We start from the raw sequence: 6,332 nt of genomic DNA, 5'->3' as shown, positions 1-6,332 counted from the left end.
AAGGAGAACACTTCGAGTGATTTAAATCTTTTATTTATTTATTTATTTTTAATTAATTAGTGCAATGCTTATTACTGCAAAGATTTTATGGCACTACGGTCTTAGCTGCATGAACGGAGACAAGTGTACACGTCTTTGCAGTTAATAAATCTGTGGTCTCACAAAGGCTCTGTACGTCTTTCTTGAATTTCAGCACTGAACTACGTACAGTAATTATTTATTTCTAGCAATTAATATTAAATGAGCAGGACTTGATAGATTTCTAAGTTTCTGTACTAATAGAAAGGAGCAGTGACAAGATTTTTCTTTAGAAGGAGACAGTAGTAGTGAAACTACCAATAGGTTATTCCGGGGTAAACTGGACATTATTTCATCTCATATCTTTTGCATGATATTATTAATCTAATTAAAAAAACCCTAGCAGCAAAGAAAAAGGAAAGAAAAATAACCCACAACAACCACAAATCATCTTTGGTTTATATTAGTGAGGAATTTAATGAGACAGTTATTTGTATGTATCAGCATACACCTTCCTTTCCAATTAGAGCCTTAAATTATTTTTCCACAACACTCTTTCAGCAGCAGCACCTGTGAGGTTACATGAGTGCACAGTGCCATCTAGGCAGGTTTGTGGGAACAGCACCGTACCTTTGAATATGAACCAGCTTTGCCTGGGAAAAACGATTCTGTTACAAAATTGGAGGAGAGAGGAATGATTTGTATACGATTAAAAAATAACACATCGCAATTCGCTGAAAATACAAAGAAATGCTCTTCAGACAGTGTATCAATCTGCATTAAGATAAAATATTTTCTACATGTTTATTGAGAAATACATTAGCTCTGTATTTCCATGCATGTAAGTTGATTTTAAACTCTGCAATACATTAGAAAATGCTTGTATTTACAAAAAGTACAAGTACATACAGTAGCATACAGTATTAAGGCTATTCAAGACAGCGCATTTTAATTTGGCAGTACTGTAATTCTTTTACCTGCTTTAAAATACAGTGGCAGCACATTTTAGAAGTACAGCTAATAAAATATCTCCCCATTTTCTACAAAGAGAAATTTTAAAACTCCTTTTTCTTCATAAAAATGAAACAGTTCCCCACATGTCGGACTAAATATAAAACACATAATGCTCCCACTATATTTAAAACAACTCACAGATTCCATGCACAGCATTTACAGAAGACTTACAGGCAGAAGACATTGACAGAAAACTTGACCGATAATGTAATTTTGATCAGAAATATTAATTAACTGATAACTTTTTGGTTGTGTTACGATAAAACGTCTTCCTCTTCCTTTCCTTCCTGTAAGAAAATGTGGGCAACAAACTATGAATGCAGAATCTTAGACAACATGGCAGCAGGACCGGGAGCATTATAATCAAGCACCTTCCGTTGGTAAATATCTTTTGAACCTGGATCTTTGAACTGAGTTCTACTGGAAAGCAAGCATCAGCCTATCTTAGAAACAACAAAGCAGACAACAAGGATTGCTCCTGAGGTTTGGGAGAGTGTGACGAAAGTTGCCTGGTAGCCCCATGATGCTGCTTTGAGATGTGGGCACAAGTACTTTGTCGCCTATGATAACACTCCTGAGAGTGCTGGTCCAAAACCCAAGTTTCTCCTGGATTTCAATGGATCTGCTTTAATCCCCCAGGTCATCAGAATGGATGATGGACAGGCACGGGAGAGAATATCCACTGACATTCACAGTGAAGTTACTCTCCTGAGCTTCATCTCTGGGCTGTTTCAACCATCACCCTGGGGATTGCCTTGAACAGATACAAAAGATACTCCTCTTTCTCCCTGGAGGATCTCCCTTAATTAGGGATGTTATTTGGCTACTGGCAGACTTCTTCCCACCTTCTCACCCCTCTACTCCTTCTCTCCAAAATTATGAAGCAACGTGTTATTACACATAGATTCATTTGTACAGAGAGGATAGGAACTGCCAAATTCATAGTTTAGGTGGTGGAAAAGTGAGAAAAGCTGTTACCAAAGGAATTCACTAACAGGCTTTGAAACTACTGTGCTAGATCTGCTGCTTTTTCAGCAGTCCTGGAATGTAGGACAAGAGAGGACAACTTTCATAGCAAGCATCTTTGCTCTGTCCTTAGCTTGTCATACAAAAAAAAAAAGGATACTATCAAAATCCTGGCAAACCTCCACTGATCTCAGAAGCTCTCAGCCTGGAAGGCTGGAATTCCTTTTGTACTTTGTGACATTCAGTGTTGTTTAAATGAGTAGGAAAAAAACCATTTAATTTTATTGTAGAGTCTTTTTGGTAATTCTGCATTTCTCTGCTCTCCCACCAGCAGAAAATGTTACGTGCAGTGTCTCCTCTCCCACCAGCAACATGAATCTTGCAGTGTATCAGCACGTTTTTAAACAAATAGCTCACGTGCAAACACATTCCACTTCTAGAAGAAAAATATCAAAGAGTGATATTGCATTGGGGTGAACCAATGGAGCTTCTCAACTACAACGATGACACAACAAAATCTCACCTCCCTCAAGAAAAAAAAATGAAGTTTTCATTTCCATTGCAAGAAGGAAAATCGGTATTTGGGGCCATTTTGCATGTGAACTCCAGTCAGCTGAATGACAGCTCAACAAACAGGTTAAAGGGGTCTTAGTCACACCAGAGGTCTGGCTGTCCAAGGCTTATTTTGTTGAAAATACAATCAAAATTCCAATAGCTTCTTTGGGATTTCCCCAAACAATAACAGAACCAAGAGACCACATCTGTATAATATCTTTTATTGAATAAAACTTTGCTTCTAATATTTACACGATTAAGTTTAGAGATGTAACCTTGTGAACCACTGCAATGTGTAACATTCATAGAACATCTGGAATACCTTTAAATACATCTGACACTACTTATTATAGCAATCAACTGTCCATCACCAATGGACAATCAGCAGAATTAATGAGGATTTGAGCTTTCTGAATATCAGCCAAGATAAATACTAAGGATAGTTGAGTTCAGATAAAACAGTCTGCTATGTGAATTCCAAAATCACTTTTAGAAAGTGCCAAAAGTTTTGAAGACTTCTGCATTTTCCTGTTTTTTCCTCTTAGCTCTGCAGAAGAAGATAACAAAATAAATTATATATCTTAAGGCAGAAAGTAATATCCACAGTTTTAACACCTACCATCCTTCATGGTCATCTTCCTTTTTAAATGTATAAAGCTCTCTGCGGCATATTAAGAAGAGATCCTATATCAGATATACATTTGGATAAATACATTTCTAACCATTGGTAAAAAAGGAAGTTAAAGATAAGTGAAACGAGATGCTTTCCTTCAAGTTGCCTTATTATGCAGTGTGATATAAACACCATCCAAACCTCAAGGTGTCTAAACTCTAACAGTGTATTTACTTGATGCCTTAAAAGTTTCATCACATTCTTAATGCTGCCCAAACAGAGAGCAGAAATTAGAAATGCTGTAACTAAATGCTGTTATCTAGTGAGAAGGCAATACTAATTCCTGCCATTTATGAAAAGAAGTATCTTCCATCCCACTCCAGTATGTGAATGCTAAGCAGAGTGTTGCTTTTTTGGCAGAGCTCTACTAGATATCCTATTAATCTGTTATTACACTGATGAAAAGTCCTGCAGCCAATACCTTTACTACAGAATATACAGATTCTCAGGAAGGTTTGAAAGCAAGATTAAGACCCTTAGCTACAATCTAGCAAAAAGCCATCTTAACTCATAGCACTAGCAGTCTGTGTTAACTTTAATTTGGACTGAGAAACAAGACATTATTTTCTGGCCATTTTCATGCTTTTCTTTTTTTCTCTTTCTTTTTTTTTTTTTTTTTAATTGTCATCCAGCATTCTTTTGTCATCCAAACATTATAAGTTAGGAATGCTGTGATTTATTTAAGCCTCTGGAGGTTGTTTATCCTATGGGTTACAGACAGCGCAATATGAAAGGCAGGCTGCCTAGCCTACAACATTTGGGATTCTGTGATTAAAAAAAAACTGGCTATTAGTCTCAAGTAGAATATATGCATGTATTGCCCAGTCTCTTAATTTTATTCAATAAATGGTGAGAGAAGTGATAATATTCCTGAGCCTCAAGTTAACATTTATGAGGCACTGCCTAATAACAGAGGCAATAATAGTTATCTGCAGAGAACAGTTACTAAATTATCTATCTCACAGGTCTCTTGCTGTTTCCCAGCACAAGTTAGTGGATGAGAAAGGGCAAGTATTGCTGCCAATTGCAAGCTTCTCCCAGCTGTAGCACTGATTCTGAGCAAAACACATTTGGTGTTGACAACACCTCAAATACATGCTCAAAAAGAAAAATAAACACAAATCAACCTCCTTCATTCATAACATCTTTAAACCTTTAAGAACCATGCTTAAACTTTTTAATACAACAAAAAAACAATGAAAAGAAAAAAGTCCCATAATGAAGTTAACAGTGTGATAACTTGATAATTTTAGAGGCTAAATTTGTAATAGAAACATTGTCATCTTACATAAACACTCAAACTCTTAGGCAGGTAATCTGTTAGCAGCTTTAGTATTCATAATTTAACAATACACCAGAACATGAAAACATGGTAGATAAAGCCGCAAAGGTAAAAGAAAACCACTTGGCAATTTTCTACAGCTCCCTTCAATATATTTGTGTTCAAGAGTGTGTTTTATACACTTTGTTGTCTGCTCTCCTCTGTTTCTTCTTCTATTTCTTCTCTTCCTTTTTACCTCCCCAAGTGAGCAGTCAGACACCACTACCCAGGAACTGCACATCCATCTTAATCTCACTGCCTCTTCTCTCTTTTTTTCCCAGCTACAAAGGGCTGTTTGGAACCTAGATGCCTACCTTGAAGCTATTTGTCTTACACCTAACCTAGCTATAAATTTTAATAACTAAGAAGCTGCTGAAAGACACAGATTTTGCTCTTGCCTCTGTCACTGGCAGCTACACAGTATGCATTGTCAAACTCTAAAACAATCTGTAATGTCAGCCTCAAGATAGGCAACCATGTGCACGTGAGGCACTGTCAACACAGGCTGAAAACATTAAAGACAGACACAAGGCAAGAATAGCTGCTGTGAAAAATACAGCATGCTCTACAAAAGAGGAGTTTGCAATATTCTCCTCAGAAATGCTACAGTAAGTCAATAACAGGTGATTTTGGAGACACACTGTATGGGGAACTACATAGATTTCCCATTGGGCATACAGGAGTTCCATTTTCAGCTACCACAGAAAACAAAGATGGTGAAATGTAAAAAGTCATCCTGGAGGAAAGTATGTGCACGAATGAGATTAACATTAAGGTGCTGACAACTATCTCCCCTGGACCTAAATCCAGTTCACAGCTTAACGTCTGAGAAAAACGGACACAAGAGGGCGCTCCTAATATAGGGCCTACCTGTGACCCACAGTCTTCAGCATCCACAGCTACAAATTCCTTTACCTATTAGAGGATCTCTTTGCTCTAGAAGAAAACTGGCCAGTTACGGTTTCATCTGTATGTTCTTTTCTTATTGAGACTCAATCTCAAAAGCTATCGATTTACTTAATTAAAGGAAGATCAGAACACAATGGACGATTAAACTCTGATTATAAATATCAAGAGTTCTACACTGAGAACACCTGATAATTTCTGAAGTCGTGGTGGGCCAACGGACAGCCAAATACTGCTTGGAATTGTATTAAAATGAAATCAAAGACAAAGACAATAGAGATGTGATAACAATAGACTACTTCATAGGCTAGGGTACCTGAAGGCTCTACAAATAGAAATCTCTCTGCAATCACATTACACGCAAGTTAGACAGAAGAATAGATTTTTTAACAGAAGAATAGATTTTTTAGAACAAGTATTAAATATAAGCCTTATAGCCATATTTGAATAGAACTGTAGAACTCTACAAATGCTTTCTACACTTCCAGTGTTCTGTGCGTATTTGTCATGCATTGCATATATTCAGTGTAAATCAGGACTTACTACTTCACAGGATTACAAGCCCACCCAAAGAATGAAAAATACAATTTAACAGTATGATTTTCCTGTGAAATAATAGTCTTTAAATATAGGTGAAAATATATCCGATCTTACTTGACAGGATACAAGAAATTTAATTTTCTTATTAAGGATGGTAATTAATTTCAAACACTGACTTCAATGGCACTACTAAAAAATATTCAGATTCTTTTCAGACTGAAGGCCCAGAGCCATTACAAGCAATTCCTATGAAAGAAAAATAAATGAATATCACCAAACCTTGCAATCACTTTGTTAAAACAGTTTACAAGCCAACTACCACTGTACAAAAGTATTTCT

The 6,332-nt window shown here is 36.6% G+C and overlaps 1 protein-coding gene across 2 annotated transcripts in view; it reads right to left on the bottom strand.

Annotated features, from left to right (window-relative positions):
* Window positions 1–785: 785 nt before the first annotated feature.
* Window positions 786–6,332, bottom strand: part of BCKDHB (branched chain keto acid dehydrogenase E1 subunit beta) — a 106,466-nt gene continuing 100,919 nt past the window's right edge. The window contains exon 11 of one of the 2 annotated variants that reach the window (XM_072333516.1): window positions 786–3,100. The gene's annotated coding sequence lies outside the window, so the exon portion shown is untranslated. Of the gene's footprint in view, window positions 3,101–3,845; window positions 6,240–6,332 lie in introns of those variants that run through there. The other variant, XM_072333517.1, reaches the window with a different exon arrangement.

This window comes from Excalfactoria chinensis, chromosome 3 (assembly GCF_039878825.1).
Source record: "Excalfactoria chinensis isolate bCotChi1 chromosome 3, bCotChi1.hap2, whole genome shotgun sequence".
Lineage (NCBI taxonomy): Eukaryota > Metazoa > Chordata > Aves > Galliformes > Phasianidae > Excalfactoria > Excalfactoria chinensis.
This window is presented reverse-complemented; position numbering and strand designations above follow the sequence as displayed.